Source organism: Arvicanthis niloticus, chromosome 9 (genome assembly GCF_011762505.2).
Source record: "Arvicanthis niloticus isolate mArvNil1 chromosome 9, mArvNil1.pat.X, whole genome shotgun sequence".
NCBI classification, from domain to species: domain Eukaryota; kingdom Metazoa; phylum Chordata; class Mammalia; order Rodentia; family Muridae; genus Arvicanthis; species Arvicanthis niloticus.
Genome location: NC_047666.1, coordinates 64735652 through 64752779, shown reverse-complemented (window position 1 = coordinate 64752779; position 17128 = coordinate 64735652).

The window sequence follows — 17128 nt, the reverse complement described above, 5'->3', positions numbered from 1 at the left end:
GTGAAGGTTTAAAAGGTTTAAAAGAACAGTAAAAGAACCATGGCACTCCTGACCTCGCCCCAGACAGGCTCCTCACTGGAGGAACAAAAGCGTTGTAAATTGTGGTCCTGGTATATGGTTTACCTGTCTACTTGCAAGGGAAGGTAGGAATACTTCTGTTTTCCTTCTGACTTCCTCTGACCAAGATCTAAATCTCTTTACCTTTAATTTACCCATAGCCTAAAAAACCTCTTGTCACGGTGGTAACTTCCAGAAAAGTCTAGATACAGAGATAAACTTCCATGTTAACAAGTCATGAGTCTGATGGTTCTCCATGGGCAAGAAACAGAGGGAAATGAGCCCTGAAGCTGACTTAGTGGGTAAAGTGCTCCCTGTGTCCCCGAGTTAGGACTCTAAGCACACACGGAGAAAAGCTGCTTGCAGTGGCATAGGCCTGTCACCCCAGTCCTGGGACGTGGAGATGAAAGGATTCCAAGGCCTATTAAGGGCAGCTGGTCTAACTGAAATAGCAAGGCCCAGGTTCAGTGAGACCCTGCCTCAAAAAATAAATTGAATGTGGTGGCCCACGCCTTTAATCCCAGGACCTGGGAGGCAGTAGCAAGCAGATCTCTGTGAGTTTAAAGCTCTCTGGGTCTACATGGGGAGTTCCAGATCAGGCAGAGCTATACAGTGACACAAGTCTCAACAAACAAACAAATAAAACAATAAAAATAAGGTGGGCAATGAAGCAAGACAGCAGAGTCCACCTCTCCCTCCACTTGTGCAATCATGGCTACACAAGCACAGGGGCATGAACACAGAAAATTATTTGTTTTGTGTTTTTGGTTTTGGTTTTTGTTTTTGTTTTTTTTGTTTGTTTGTTTGTTTGTTTTTGATGGTAACAACACACTTCTGCTGCACATACGTGGAGCTACACAGAATGCAGGGCCCCTTCTCAGAGGCTAGCTCCAGTAGTGCACACAGCCTGCTTCAGGTCAGTGTCCTGCAGATTCCAGGCTGCCACGTACACTCTACCCCTATACATACTTTCATCTGATTGTGGTGTGGCACCTGCCACTCAGGTTAGGTCATCCTAACTTTGACATTCTTCTAAGATCCTTAAAATAGACTAAAAGCACAGAGAAAGTAGGTATGACCAAGAGATGCATGCAAGGCCACGCCCTCTTCTAGTGCCTCTGACAGCCACCTCCCAATGACTTCCTGTATGCCCAGATTCCTGACCATCGACACAGAGTTCTCTCTCACTGGACTGTGAGGCCTTCAGTCTTAAAGGACTCCAGGAGCTGAGCTAAGATGTCACATCATTACTTCAATCTAAGTCTGTCTTAGTAAGAATCTGGGCTCAGCTTGTCTTCCTCCATTCAGATTTAGGCCATACGTGGTCTCGAGCGACTTGCATTTTTTATAGCTTCTTGGGGAGAGACACTAATCTCTCTGAGCAGAGGAGACATCTTGCTGGTGTTGTGGAGAAAACAGGAACCCTAGAAGTCACCCATATTCCCATAAACCTTGCAGCTCACAGACAAAACTCTGAAAGTTCTCTGAAACACACTTAGCAGGACCATCTCTGTGTGTAAATCCACAACACCTTGGCCAAATGTCTCAGCTCTTCTTCTGTCAGTTATTCTCTTCTCTACTTGTGTTGGAAGGCTGTCTGGGGAGAGAGTCCATATCTGGTCATCTTCGTATCCACCATATCTTTTAACATAATAGTCACCTAATAGATGATATAATAGATATGTGACATCACCATCTGGATTGTTTGTACCCGCTCTCCCCTTCTTATTCTTTCTCTCCCTCTCACCTTTCCTTCCTCCCTCTCTCCCTCCGTTTTCTCCTTTTTGAAACAGGGTTTCACATAGCCCAGGGGCTGAACTCAAAATTGCTTATAGCCAAGGCTAACCTTGAACTCCTGATCTTCCAGCCTTTACCTCTCAACCACTGAAATTAGAGGTGGGAAAGAAAAGGAGGAGAATCTCTCTGTGCTTCTTGCCCTACCTGTCACACTGAAAGCAACTATTTCACACCCAACCAATAGTTTCTGTGCTGTGAGCCTTGCACAGAGGGAGGCCAAGAGAGGACAACAGACGAGAGTGTCCTGTTCTATATTTCCTTGAGACAGGGTCTTTCACTGACCCTAGAGCTCACTGTTTTGGCTAGACTGGATAGCCAGTGAGTCCAAGCAATCCTCCTGTCTCAACAAACCCATGGCATCTGGCCAAAATTTCTCATATCTGGCCAAAATTTCTATCAGCTAATATCTCCATCTCTATTGATCTGCGGACAAAATCTGTTTCTGGCCAGTACTGGGGTTAGAGGTATCCAAACAACCCATGGGCATTGGCAATTTCAAATCAGTTCTTCATGTCTACACAAGTAATCTTTTCCACTGGACCATCTCTTCAGACCCCTTTTGTGGTCATTTGAATGAAAAAGACTCCACAGGAGCACTGGAATAGGTGTCGCCTGGCTGGAGAGGTTTGGTTTTGTTGGAGGAAGTGTGTCACTGGGCGTAGGCTTTGAGGTTTCAAATGCTCAAGCCAGACCCAGTGTCACTCTCTCTTCCCACTGTCTGCAGATCTCAATATAGAACTCAGCTGCCTCGACAGCACCATGATCCTACCATGATGATAACAGACTAAACAGCTCAACCATAAGCAGCCCCAATTAAATTTTTCCTTTATAAGAGTTACGATGGTCATGGTGTCTCTTCACAGCAATAGAAATTCTAAGACTAATCGTTCAATTAGTAAAATCAAAGATTTTTTTTTTTTTTTTTAGATCTCAAGGTTCTAGAATCCTGGGCCTGACCAAGCCTCATTGGTAGAGCAACTGCCTATCATGTCTGAAACCCTGTCTTTCAGCTACAAGTGAGATCCCTTGAAGGATTCCTCATCCTTTCTTCTGCAGGAATGACAGCACATTCCACTCCAGCGTACCTCCAGGTCTAGCCATGCCTTCCCAACATGCCAGAAACTGTTCATATCCATTAGCTTCTTCATTTGATGGAAGTAGTAGAAACACTGAAATGTCGCCAGAAACACGATAAAAATTGATTTCTTCATCTCAGAAGAAGTCTGAAGGAGGTGGTAAGAAAGCACCAGGGAAACCTCCTGTCATCTCCAATAACCAAAGTCCTCTATGACTATGATGCTCGGGCTTCAGCTTGTGTGCATTATCCCACAAGGAAGTGGAAGATGACCCACTTCATCAATAGGGCCACAAATCTCTGTGTTACCCGTGTTCCATAGCTGCCCTAGGAGACCAGAAGCTTCTAGAGGACTCTTGGGTATCACAGAGTCAGGTGACTTTCCCAGGACCAGCAGCAGGTCAAACCTGACATCCTCAGAGGATGCTTACTCGGTTCTGTTAACAATCTGACTCTGGTACCAGATAGATGTGAGAGCAACCCACCTAAATCAGCCTCCAGAAGCTGTCCTTAAGGAATGTGTGACCCGGGGGCCTTAGCTCTCAATTCCTTCACTCCAGCTGTGACACAGGACCTGCAGCAGGTCTCCCTCGTGCCATCTTGCCTGGCAGCTTACCACCCTTCCCTTCCAGCAAGAACACCACTGCCAGCCCCACCAACCACCCCACCCACGCAGCGTGGCAATCCCTGATACCTGGCAGGGAACTTGGGATCAGAGAAGGTAAAATACTGCAGCTGCACCAATTCTGGGGTCTCCCCGAGTCCATAGGCCAATGGTTCCCTGCCTAGACCTGTGGCTGCGTGCAGACATGACCCTTATCTTCCCGAATCTGGCCCAGAGATCCTCCAACTCTTGTGTTGCCTCCCACAGCAAGAGCCTCAGGAAAAGGAGCTGAGTTGGCAGCTTCCCAGCCTCCCCTCCCAGGGTGCTAGACTCTCTCTCTCTGATCATCTCACTGAGGGGTGGTGGCTCTACTTACAAAACTGGGTACAACCATTTGAAGGCACTCTCCTGGCTGCAGAGTTTCCTCAGGCTGGAAAGCAGCGTGCTGTGGGTGCTATTTGATACTAAGTGTGCCCATGGGGGAGAAAAAGGTAGTATTTTTCTTGAGGTGCTAGAAGTAGAAATTTGCTTAGCAAAGAAATAAAAAGAGACCAAAGAAACCAAAACAACTAACAAATAAGGAACATAGAGTCCTACAGACATTTGTCCTTGGGGGCTGTTTTCCCTGTCTTTGGTGCATTGGATAACAACCAATCTTCAGATAAGGCAATTCTTGATTCTTCTCCCTAGGTGAGGTTGTACTACCAGGCTACTCTGATGGGCTGTAACTTCCAATAATGTCTAAGCTCTCTTGCCAATGTCATAGACCCTTCCAAAAGGTTAGCAGAGGCAAGTCAGCTCCAAGGTGGACCTACAACAAGGTCTGCTATTCTTTATGGAAAAGCCTGGGGTCAAAATTTACCTTGAAGAACAGCCTAACTTCTTCAGTTTCTTTGGTGCAAAACAAGATTCACCAAGTCTCCTCCTCTCTGCTTTTCCCCCTCCCCCTTTCTTCTTCTCCTTCTCCTCCTTCATCCCCTAGTCTCTTGTGGGGAGCTGATGAAGTCCTGAGTGAATATGTATTGTTGACATGAGCACAGCCATATCTAGAATGGCAATGTCTCAGACCGTGGGGAGGACAAGGCCATCCTTTGGTCCAAGTACAGATGGTGACAAATGGTTGACCTTTAGCTAAAATGAGCATGTACAGAAAGTACTGATCACAGCTTCCTCATCTCAGAATACTGCAGCCTGAGAATTCCCCTAGAGAAACACCCACTGCTTACTGAGATTAGCTAACCTGACTCCTCATCCATGATGCACATAATAAATGCAACTCCAGGCTGCTACGGTGATTCTTCATTCAAGAGGACAGCCCACCTGATGGCAGCTTTGTGTTCCCTGTGTCTGCTGTTTCTATGTTCTCGGCATCCCATGCGCTCTATCTTCTTTCTAACCCTGGGCCTCGTGTGTTGTAATAATTATTTAAAAATGGCCGCTGGTCAAGCCGACTGTGGTCGACTAGCTCAGGCACCATGTTGCATGGCCAGAGGCCATGTGTGCGCCACAGCTAGAAACGGCCAGCCAGAAACACCAACCCTGCTACCCACAAGACGCCAGCATGGGAGATGGCTCTGCCAATCTTCCACACTGTCTCTATAAGGCTGAGCATTACCCAGACCATCCCACCAACCAGGAGGGCCCGGTAGAAAAATGAGACTCTAATGCTTAGATTATCCAAAGGCTTTATATATTTGGTAATGATCAATAACAAGATGCCCATACAATCAGAAGTGTGACCCAATACCCAGCCTAGATATACCAACTACCTTTGACTGGCAAAGACTTTGTTTTCAGTCACTATTCTGAACATCAGCCTCCATGTTCACCTCTCTCATTCTCCTCTCTCTCCTAGCTCCTCCTCTTTCTTTTCCTCTTCCTCTCCTTCCTCCTCTTCCTCTCTTTACTCCTCCCACCTTAGCTCCTCCTACACTCATGCTTGGTTAGAGGGCTTCATCACTGAATCCTACCCCAACCTCCTCCTCTTCTTCTTCCTCCTCTTCTTCCTCTTCCTCCTCTTCTTCCTCCTCCTTCTCCTCTTCTTCCTCCTCTCCCTCCTTTCCTTCCCCTCCCCCTTTCCTCTCTCCTCTTTACAACAATACCATCTTTCAACACTGAAATCTGAAATCTCACTCCTTTCCCTACTTTTTTCTTATGCTTCTCACTAATGGAAATGCCACTGTCAGTCTGCAATGTGGTCTCCTGACCTGGTCCACAGCACCCATAGGTGATATAAAGAATCCCTCTTTCTCTACAGAACAGCATCTTGAAACAAGTAAGCATTTGTGGAGCATCCTCTTTGCACCAGATAATGACAGCTCTTCCTCCTCTTATCTCCCCTCTAAAAAGCCTTTATCGGCAGGTTTTCTTCCTCACTTACCTGCAGGGAAATCTGTCTCTCATATCCCCACCCTCCACATGCCCCAGAGACTCATGGGAGAAGTAGCCTTGTGAAGAGACAAGAGCTATCAGGTCTGTGTGGAAGAGACAGAGTTCACAAGAACACTGCAGTCTACATGTCCATAAAACCTCAGCTAGGGACCAGCAAGAAGGAGGTGCTTCCAGCTTGCTATGGATTGGATATGTTATTCCAGCTGGACTAAGATTCTAGGCACTTATTCCCAGAGAGGCAAAACCAGAGTTGAAAAGTAAGTTTTCTTGGAACTCTAGGCTCCTGTACCAGTTGGTCAGTCAGGGCCTTGTCAGGGGAAGCGAGTAACTACTGTAACTCATGATGAGTATTTCTCCTGATCTTAGGAAGCGGGGTGTAGAAAGGCCATTAGTGGTCCTGTTAGGTTGCCTGGGCTCTGATCTTCTTGTGGTTAAACTTTAACAAGGATGTTCCACATCTTAGACTGTCCCCATACAAAACATGGATGGGAGCACTTTTGTTCCCCTTTTGATATCTAAATTCCAAACAGTCCTTCTATTCTCGCCTTCCTCTTTCTAACACAAGGCCCTGAATGTGATTTTAAAAAGCATCCCTGGACTTTCCTGCTGTCTTGCTAATACATAAGTAGATGGTTGCACAGCTCAACCCTGAAGAAGCATCAGAAATCAGTACAGGGAAGGAGCTGGCACCAGACGGACATTTAGGACCAAGTTGGCTTCATAGCAAGCTTCACTTTTCTTAGAAAGAGGTATTGTCTCCCTGTAGCTCATTTAATCTGGTGGACTTTATACATTTTTTTAATGTAATTCTTTCTACACTTTCGAGTCTGTGGACTGTCAAAATTCCCCATCGAAGGGATAGGTCGGACTTTTTTATATTTTTTTTTCCACAGAGATGTTTGTAACAATGGTTCATTGAGAAGCACTGCACATGAAGTGAGAGGCTGAGGCAGTTTTCCAGATAACTCCTGCCCAGATCGGGTCATGTTGGTCTGATTGATCTGGACTGTTGTGCCAGGCCTCTGCCCCAGCTTGCCTTGAGCAGCGTACATTCTTTGTTTCGTTTGTTCAGTGTGATGTTGATTCATTATTTCAGACTGTGTGGAGTCATTCAGATTCTCCTTTCTCTTTGAAAGGAAGCAAACAGCTGTCTCCTATCGAATGCTGGTTTGAAAATGGAGGGAAAGTCTAGAGCAATCATCCTGACAGTCTCTATGGCATTTGCCCTTGGAAAAGCCAGGACAGTAACCCTATACATCTGGGTTCACTGGGTTTAGAGAGCCAAGGCCTCTACACATGCTTTCAGTTTACATGGTGGAAAGTAAAACCCAAGAGAGTTCTCTGCTCTGAGGGAGTCCAAGGACACACAGAAAAGCTATGGTAGGATCTGAACCATGATCCAAATTTTAAGATTCTCACAAGGATCACCCAGTCACAGATGTGGGGAAAGAAGGTTGAGACTTTGCCCTCCATCCTTCAGGGGTGGGCAGCCTCCCAGGTGACAGCTTGTAACTCAGCCTGGGTATAATACAAGAGATGTTGGAGGACCACCCTTCCTCCCTCCTTATGCCTTTCAACAGAAAGAACTACTCCCACGTGGCTGCCTGAAGTGACTCATGCCTTGGAGTGTCCCCAGAGGCAGGCACAAAGATGACATGGATCTGGATGCATCAAAGCTACTGTGTAGAGCCTCCGTAGAGCTGGGACTCAGAACTGTCAGGATTTCCTATGAGCTGGGGCTGTAGCTCATTTGCAGAGAGAGCTTGCCCAGCATGCATACAGCCCTGGGTTTAATTCACAGCCCTCCAAAAGCTGGGAATGAGGTGGTAGTCACCTGTAACCCCAGCACAGCATGTGAGGGAGGGGTGGAAGTGGGAGGAGCACCAGCTCAGGGTCCTCCTCCACTACCTAGTGTGAGGCTGGCTTGGGCTAGAGGAGGGCATTGCCTCAGAAAACAAGCTACCAACAGATGCTGACACACTGAGTTCAGAGTTCCGCATGGTAGACTGAGAGAACAAAGTCCTGTAAGTTGTCCTCTGACCTCCACATACATATCATACACATCATGGAACACACACACACCACTCACACACCCATACACAAACACACACATCCTACACTCTCACAAACATACACAAACACGCACATACCCAACATTCACACACACATACCCCATACACACACACCACACTCACACTCACACACATATTCTCTCACTCGCACACACAAATGAATAGAATATCATTTTAAGACAAATTTTTAAATCACAGGTCCCTAAAAATTTTGCTCCTGCAAGTTTTTTTTTTAAGATGTGTTTATATATATATGAGTACACTGTTGCTGTCTTCAGACACAATTTTTTTTTTTTTTTTTTTTTTTTTTTGAGACAGGGTTTCTCTGTGTAGTCCTGGCTGTCTTGGAACTCACTCTGTAGACCAGGCTGGCCTCGAACTCAGAAATCTGCCTGCCTCTGCCTCCCAAGTGCTGGGATTAAGGGAGTGCTCCACCATTGCCCGGCTCAGACACAATTTTTGGCTGTGATTTTTTTTTCCTTGTCAACTGAGAAACCTAATACCCAGAACCCGGAGAGACAAACCAAAAATTCCAAATCACAGATGTGGACATAAACGTGGACATCTCCTTACTCTTACTGTTATTCTAGCACCTCTGAATGGATGCCTCATCTTAGAACAGGGGTGCCAGGATGGGCCACAGTTAATTGAAAATATTCATTAGTGCATCTGAAGGCAAGGAATACAAGTGCCGGGAGAGTCAAACATAGAGCCGGTTCTAACGTCAGGCTCAGTGTCATCCTGAAGAAATGAAGTGCAGTTTTTATGTTCGACTTTTCTTCTCATGACCCCCACCCATGTTGATCCATTCTACATTCTCTTCTTTCTCTTCCCAAACAAACCAGTTTCTCAGAATCTGTCCCCACATTTCCTTCTTTCAGAAATCCTTCCAGGACTCAGTTCAGCTTTCCCTGCAGCTCCCACCCAGTTGTCCTTAAAGATATATTTTTTGCTGATGTGGAGAATGCCAGGCCAGTGTTTTTGAAACCTTCACCATGGGTCAAACACATGTCCCACCCTCCCTACTCCCCACCCCCATCCCACCCCACCTTGATGATCCCTTTCCCTACTGAGTCTACACAATATGGAGGAGTCCTCAGTCAGCAGGAGCCCCCAACTCTAGTCTCACTAACTCACTGAGAGTCCTCAAACAAGTCCTTTTGCCACCTTGCATTTCAATGCCTTTATCAGTAATTGGGCATAAGCCAGGCATTATGATAGCATGCCTTTAAACCTAGCACTCAGCTGATGCAAGATTGTGAATTCCAGACAAGCCTGGGCATCCAGCCTGGTGTCAAGGAAAAACTGACATGTGATAAAATTAGTATTTCCCAAGATGTAGATGTGGTCCCAAGAGAGTTTCTCAGGAAGTTCCAGGTTATTGTAAGTAAAAAGTATTACGTGGCTAAAGAAGACACAACCCTTGAGTGACCTTGGAACCAAAGACCGACATTGGGAGGCTCTGAACTCAGGTCCTTATGCACTTGCCCACTGAGCTGCCTTCCCAGGCTCCCTTCCCTTTTGTTTCCTTCCTGATAAGTCACTCCCCCTCTTTCTACCCTCTCTGTCCTTTCCTTCTTTCTTTCTACCATTGAGCTATGTCCCCAGGCTATTTATGCGCACGCGCGCACACTGTTACGTAGAGTGAGCCCATAGGTACTTAACATGTGTAGGTGGGTGTATAATGGGGTTCAGTTCTTCTCAGACATTCCACGGAGGATATGAGCTTGGTGCTGCTGTGTTTCAGAGTTCCTGGGGCAGATACTGAAGGGCCACTGCTTCTCATGGAGTAAGATAGTGTGACCTTGTGAGCAAGATAAGACATGGATCCAAAACTTGAGCAGGCTTGAGCGTCCACGTGAGTTCTGCTCAGCTGAACATCTTCAGGTCACATCCTTCCCTACGGGCACTGCACCCTTACCACACCCAAGACTGCGCGCGCGCGCGCGTGTGTGTGTGTGTGTGTGTGTGTGTGTGTGTGTGTGTGTGTACGTACACACATGTGTTCATACACGTGAGTGAAAACAACCTCTTTAGCAGCTGTGTCCCCATCACCACAATGGGTGCTTGAGGCTCCTCGACCTCTAACTCGGGCATTCTTGTAACATTAGGAGGCACAGGGGAGGAATCGACACTTCTGAACTCAGAGGTGAGAAGGCCGACACATGTGATCACATGATCAGGGTGGGCTCATTCGTTTCTTCTTTTGAGTTTTATGGGTGTCTGCTGCAGTGGTGACAATGCTAGATTCTCAATGGACTGTGGCAACTGAGATTGAGGTCATTGTGTTTAGAAACCTTAGGGGACCAGTAAGGGGGAAAATGGAGCTACAGAGATGCAGGAGTCAGTGCTGCACAAGGATGCATCTGTAGGGCTTAGGAGAGGAACATCCCATTGAGGAAATCCCAGAAGGCTTTTTTGGAGGTAAAGGAAGAAAACAGGAGGAGGAAGCAGAGGAGGAAGAGGAAGAGAAGGAGGAAGAGAAGGAGGAAGAGAAGGAGGAGGTGGTGGAGAAAAGTTGCCCTTTGAGTTCTATCTTTACCAAGTAGGTATTCTGAGCTGCAGTATCCTCCCAGGATTCCTTGCAGTACCCTCCCAGTTTCAGCTCTTAACTGAGAAGCAACACCTCCCCAGGCTAGAGTAGCCACAGATCCTACCACCCACTTTCTCAAGGAGGCTGTCAGACCTTCTGTTTGAGGGACTTTAGGGATGGGGAGGTAGGCCAGCTTCACTGCTAGTCCCTTGTGTCCTTGGGCCTAGCCCCTAGGAGACAGCCTAGCCATGCAGCAACAGAGAGAGGCCACTGCCCTGAACACAGGACTATACTTAAGTCTGTAGAACATAACAGGGATGCAGATGAAGGTGCTTTCTTGGCCTTTGCTGCCCTGAGGTGACTAATCCAGTTCATTTTTCTCCTCCATTCTTTGCCTGTTTCCTTTCTCCCTTCCCAGGCTGTTAGGGCCCCCTGGAAGATGTGTGATCTCAGCCTGTGTGCACTTGGCATCGGAGGGTGCCAGAAGGCTCGGGTTCCCAGCTCTATCTGCCTCCTGGCACTCTTCAAGAAGACACAGAGAGGGGATCTTGATGCCATGAGCTCAGATGGTGGGGAGGGCAAGGGGTGGAGGCAAAGAAGGTAAAAGGCAGACAGAGACCACCCAGGAGGGTCCGAGCCCCCAGAAGCTTAACTGAACCGTGTTCCCAGAGCTGTTAGTCTCCCCCATAAGCATTCATTCATCCCTCCATTATTCAGGGAAAAAAATTGAACACCTAACTTCAATTTTTTAAGGGACCCTGGCTTTTTGTCCCTTGCTTTCTCTCTCTCTCTCTCTCTCTCTCCCCAGCACTTGGAATGACATCCAGGGCCTCACACAGGCCAGACAAGCAATGAACCACACACTCACTCCACCATTTCTCATTTTTAGATCAATCTCCTGACAGACCAAATGGTACCACAGAATACAAGAAGAAAGCCTCCACACAATTTTAAGCCTAAACTCATTCGTTTTCGGATATGGTTTGCTGTGTGACCAAGGATAACGAGGTGGTCTGGGAAGGGAAAGCGAAGGCACCAGTATAGGAAATCTGCTCTCTGGGAACACCAATGCCCTCCTGTCAGCCAGGACACTCAGTCAAAGCCATTATAGACAGTACTGAAGTCAGCTGTTCCAGCAAGAAAGATCAAGTTGATGCCACTGTTCACAGAGCTGAGCTCTTGACCTTCCAAATGCCCGGTCCACTGTGGCTGCAGGAAGGTACACAAACCCACAGAGGTGGAGGAGGAAGGCAATCAATTGGGACAGATGCAGGCTTCATCTTTCTCCTTTTTGAAACCAAAGTAGATGGGGTAAGGTGGGAGAACAGAGAGGGAGGGAGGCACCAGAGCCTTCAAGATTGATAATATAGGCTAGGCCTGGTGGCACATATTTTTAGCACTTTGAGGCCAGCCTGGTCTACATAGTGAGCTCCAGTCCAATCAGGGCCACACGGTGAAATCCTGTTTTGTTTTGTTTTTTGTTTGTTTTTTTTATAAAATGAAAGATGAATGTACTGAAGCCCAGACAAAGGAGAAAACCCCTTCAACCACAGGCTACATGGAACACAAAAGAACACACATATAAAAAGCCACAGGATCCCCAGTTATCACCTTCCAAATGTTAGAGACGTTTTGAGTTGCATGACTGATTAAGGGATCTGTGGTTCAGCCACCTAAGGGACTTTGAGCCTCTGTGTGTCCCTGGTCCAATTCTTCATTCTGGGACATAAGAAACTGGAAATCTGAGTTCCCTCTGAACTCAGATCCATGTCAGTAATGAGAAGAGGAAAGGCTGTAAGCATCTTCCGTAAATAACCCACACCGGGGTACTGAAATGAAGGTGGGCTACAGGACACGGCTCTCATCTCCTTGGCAGGGTGATGGCAGTAGAGACAGGAGAGGAAGCACCTTTGCCCTTGTTCCCAGATATTGTCCCAGGCATCAAAATGGCCGAGACTTGGGTAGGTCACCTCAGTGCTTGACAGAAGACCCAAATTACTCATTAGCCAGCCTGGGTGCTGGCCTCTATGTCTCTGTCCTTGGCCAGAAAGAGAGATGAAAGTTGAGCCGCAGGCTCAGGGTGAGGCCAGTCTGATAGTTCAGCAGCTATCTCAGCCTATGGCATTATCAAAGCCTGGTGCAGCCAAGAGGGAGGCTGGGCTTTCATACACGCCCATGCCCTTCACATCTCACCCCACCTAAACAAACAGAGGCAAAGATGAAAAGAAGTCATCCGTGGGGATTTTAGTAGATGCCTCTCAAAGCAAAGGGTGCTTGAATCAGTATGGGCGAGTCCAGCCCAAGATCTGAGGAAAAATGGACGTGAGTCCTTCTAAAGGTTAGCTCCATGGAGGGGGGCTGTCTTACTGCAGAGCTGAGAAAAGGGCACCTCAGGTGCAGGTGCAAAGCACAGTCAAGGCCATGCTGAGATCTGATCTACTCAGCCTTTGCCTTCCCAGGGTACGTGCCTATGTGGCCAAGCCTAACCTTGCTTCTCCATGGTCTACATGCATCCCTTACTGGCAGGTCTGGAGACGTTTTAGAAGATAGCAAGCCCTTTCTTCTACACCGAGAGAATCCGGTTGGTAATCACATGTCCACACATCCTCCCTCTCTCAGTCCAAACCTGGCCCTGGAGCCAACCACATCTCGCCCACTAGGGAAGTTATAGGTTTAAAGTCTGCACAGAAGCTAATGCAGCAGAAGAGGGGAGCGCACACAGGGCAGGTAGTGAGAGCTTCGGGGGTCCCTGCTCTTGACTCTCAATGGGGAATTGTTAACAGTGATAAAACACGTGGCAAAGCATAAAGTCCACCCAAAGGTCAGCAGAGACAGCAGTAGGACATCTGTTTTCTCAGCAGCGAGGACACAGTGTGACTGCGGTGTACCAGTGGTTGGGTGCATGGCTGAGCAAATGACTGCCACCAATCTCTAGCCCAGGATCTCAAGAAGTCCCTGAATTTGGGGAAAATGGCAAACACCCATGATGATTAAGACAGAGGACTTCTGCCTACCAAGTCTCCCCCCACCCCAAGGGCTCTGCTGCCCATTGCAGTCAAATGGAATCACTTGTTACCATCCTACAAAGGAGCTCAGGGACTGGTTGAGTGACAGCAGTAGCCCCACTACCTCTGGGAGGCGTATCACAGGTGGGGAGCTGTGTCAAAAGCAAGAGTCGCCCACTGACATTCTTTAACACACAAATAGGTAAGCACATTGTACTCAGGACCATGGACTAAGCATAGGGGCCCCCAGTGATGGAACTCAGCAGAGCAAAAGGGACTGGCAATAAGGTTCATATACCAGGTGGGCAAGTGGGAACTTATAACCAAGGAACAGGCTGAGGGGCGGGGGCAGGATTACACAGAGAAAGCAACAGGGGTCGGGGGGGATTCTCACTAAGCCAACCCACAGAATTCTTGTTGGGAAGAGGTGAGGGACCAGACACCACCTGGGGGCTGGTGAATGAGGAGGAACCTGGTTAGATGTCTCAGGTGTGTGGATGGAGGGGGGCAGTAGGGGATCCTTGCTAAACAGGCATGAGAGTTTGACCAAAGAAAGGAGCCTTTGTTAGAAGACAGGTCTGAGGCTAGAGAGATGGCTCAGTGGTTAAGAGCGCTGTCTGCTCTTCAAGAGGTCCTGAGTTCAATTCCCAACAACCACATGGTGGCTCACAACCAATCTGTTATGGGATAGGATGCCCTCTTCTGGTGTATCTGAAGACAGGTACAATGTACTCAATATACATAAAGTAAATAAATAAATCTTAAGGAAAAAATAGAAGAGGAAGAAGGAAGAGGAAGAGGAAGAAGGAGAAGAAGAAGACAATGACGACAATGACTCAATGACGACTACGACAGGTCTGGTGCTATCAGCCCCTGGGGCTAACCTAACTGGGGATGTGTGGGGAAATTGTGCCTCTTCTTGCCTGTCCAACTGTCCTGACTAGTGTTGTATCAACTTGACACAAACTAGAGCCATCTGAAAGGAAGGACCCTCAACTTTGAAAATGCCTCCATAACATCCAGCTGTAGGGCATTTTCTTCATTGGTGATTGATGAGGAGGGCCCAGCCCATTGTGGGTGATGCCATCCCTGGACTGGTGGTCCTGTAGTCCAGGCTGGGGCTCAGAATCCATCTACTTCTGCCTCCCGGATACTGTAATTGCCCATCACTAACCAACCACACCCAGCTCAGTCCTGGCTCCCCCCCTCCCCCTTTCTTTCTTGAGAGAGACAAAGACTCCTATAGCTCAGGCTGATCTCCAACTCACTATGTAACTGAGGGTGACTTTGAACTCTCGATACCGAGCCATTCTCAGGCTGGTCTGATTTGTCACTTGAATTGTCTCAGTGCCTGCTTCTCCTGTGTCACTTTAGCCTCTTACCCAGCTCTTCTCACTGTCTTTCCGGAAGGTTCTCTCTTAACATACAATTGTTTTATAAAACCTCTTCAATGAATTATACCAGATGTCTCCAGAATCTTCCACATCCTGGTACCCAACTTATTGTCTACTTACTCTCCCCTACTCTGATCTCTTACTCCAGATTCAGCCTATATGCAGAGACTCTTGCCCACCCTTCTGCAGAACTGGTCTTCCTGGAGTAGGTTTGAGTCCCAAGGCTAATGTGAACCCTCCCGTGCATTCTCAGTCCCCGGGTATTAGTCTCCCCTAGCCTTGTAATCTGGAGCTGAGAAAGCTACAGACTCTCTGCTGTGTGACTTCATGTGGCAATACCCTTGATGAGGGTTTTACAGGGGCCCTTTAGGGAGAGCTACTTCCCAGACCTGGGAGGAGATCCAACAGCCCAAGGGACCCAAAAACATTAAAAAGTTAATCCAGTTGGGCAGGTCACTCACCTGGCCAGAAGGCTGTCTTACCTAAAGGTATGCTAAACAGGTAGGAGAAATAATTACCTCTTTAATGAGATGGCATGCCTTTCCTTCCCAGAAGGGAGTAGACTCTTATAAACCCACAGACACGCAGCTTCTTAAGTCCGCCTGCTTTTCTGAATTACCCAAAAAAGTATAATGCTTCCTTTTCTTCTGTTTTTTTTCCCCCCTGAGTTTGGGTTCCCTAACCCTTCATGCTTTATTTCTCTAAAGCTGTCCTCCTTGACACGTGGCTGCCTGTCCTCCACGTGGCTGACATCTTGTGGCTGCTATCCAAGCATAATTCAAACAGCATTGCTTTTCTATCGTCCTCTTCTCTATTTGCCTCCTCCAGGGAGCTGCCGAGATTTACAGCTTGCTCACTTTGGTGGTTTTTTTTTTCTTTTGAATTAGAATTAAATTGTCCTGAAGCTTTTTTTTTTTTTTTTTTTGAATGTGTTCAATTCTTTCTGTCATTGTTGTGTGTTTGTTTGTTTTCTTTTGAGACATACCCTCACTGTGTATCTGTAGCTGGCCTGGAAGTTGCTGTGTAGACTAGGATAACCTAGAACTCAGAGATCCACCTGCCTCTGCTTCCTGGACGGTAGGATTAAAGGTGTGTTGGCACAGCACATCTAGTCGTTAAATTCTTTTATTAACAAGACCGAGAACTCCAAGAGGGGACCCTGATTACCTGGCAATATGAAGCAATTCTGCCAGGACTCTCCAGATTTTCAGAACACTTGGGTCCTTTAACTGGAGACTCTTGCTAATCTGTAAAATGGAAAGACAGAATAAATGCCTGCCCCCAGTGGGGGGGGGGAACCCTAAACAAGTAAACAACGAATAGGCAGGAACTATTTCATATTTATTCTAGACTAGAACATAGCTATTTTTCATATAGTTTGCAGATCAATTTCTATTTATTTTTGCATTGGTCCCAGTGTTCCACATGGTGCCAAACCAGAATGGAAGATTCGAAAGCAAGCTGTTGCATGCTGACCAATCCAGGGGAGTCAAGAACTTCTTTTGTCTCCTTTGCTCTGCCAGCCGGAGCCATTCCTGCCTGGAGGCGGAGCCTCACGTGCCTGCCTCTGTTTCCCCATGCCAGTCAGAATGCGCCCGGATCGATCCCCTCCTTGCCACCTGGATAACTTTCTCTTTGAGGCCATTGCGTGAAAGAACTCAGCTGTAGGTGGAAATGAATGTTGCAAGTTTTTCAATAGATTGGAATTGTAAATCACTCTGAAATTGGGATGAAACCCTAGGAGCTGTGCCATGCAAACCACAATTCCCTAAACCTCTGTAAAAATTACCCTGAACCCCCTGGAGACCTGGCAGGGAGTTCGTTTTTTTTTTTTTTTTTTTTTTTTTTTTTTTTTTTTTTTTTGTTGCTTGGCACTTGGCTGCTCTGGTTCTGGCTGAATCTCAGCAGCCCAGAGGCATATAAACACTTACAGCCTCAAAGCCTAGGCCCTAGACAAGAATGCCTCCTGGACCCCTGGATACTTTCCCTTCAGCCTCTAAAGCAAAGGGAAACCCCTCTAGCTCTGGTGTGCGGGGGCGGGCTAGTAAGCAGGGAAATACAGGGACTCTGGTTCTCGGGTGTGCCTCAGTCCCATCCTCCTTGTGCTCTTGAAGCAGATCCTAGGATCCATACTTGAGTTTGCCCATCAGCTGGGCTAGGGACCTTGATTGCTGGTCTTTGCAGTTGTGCTGGGGAATAC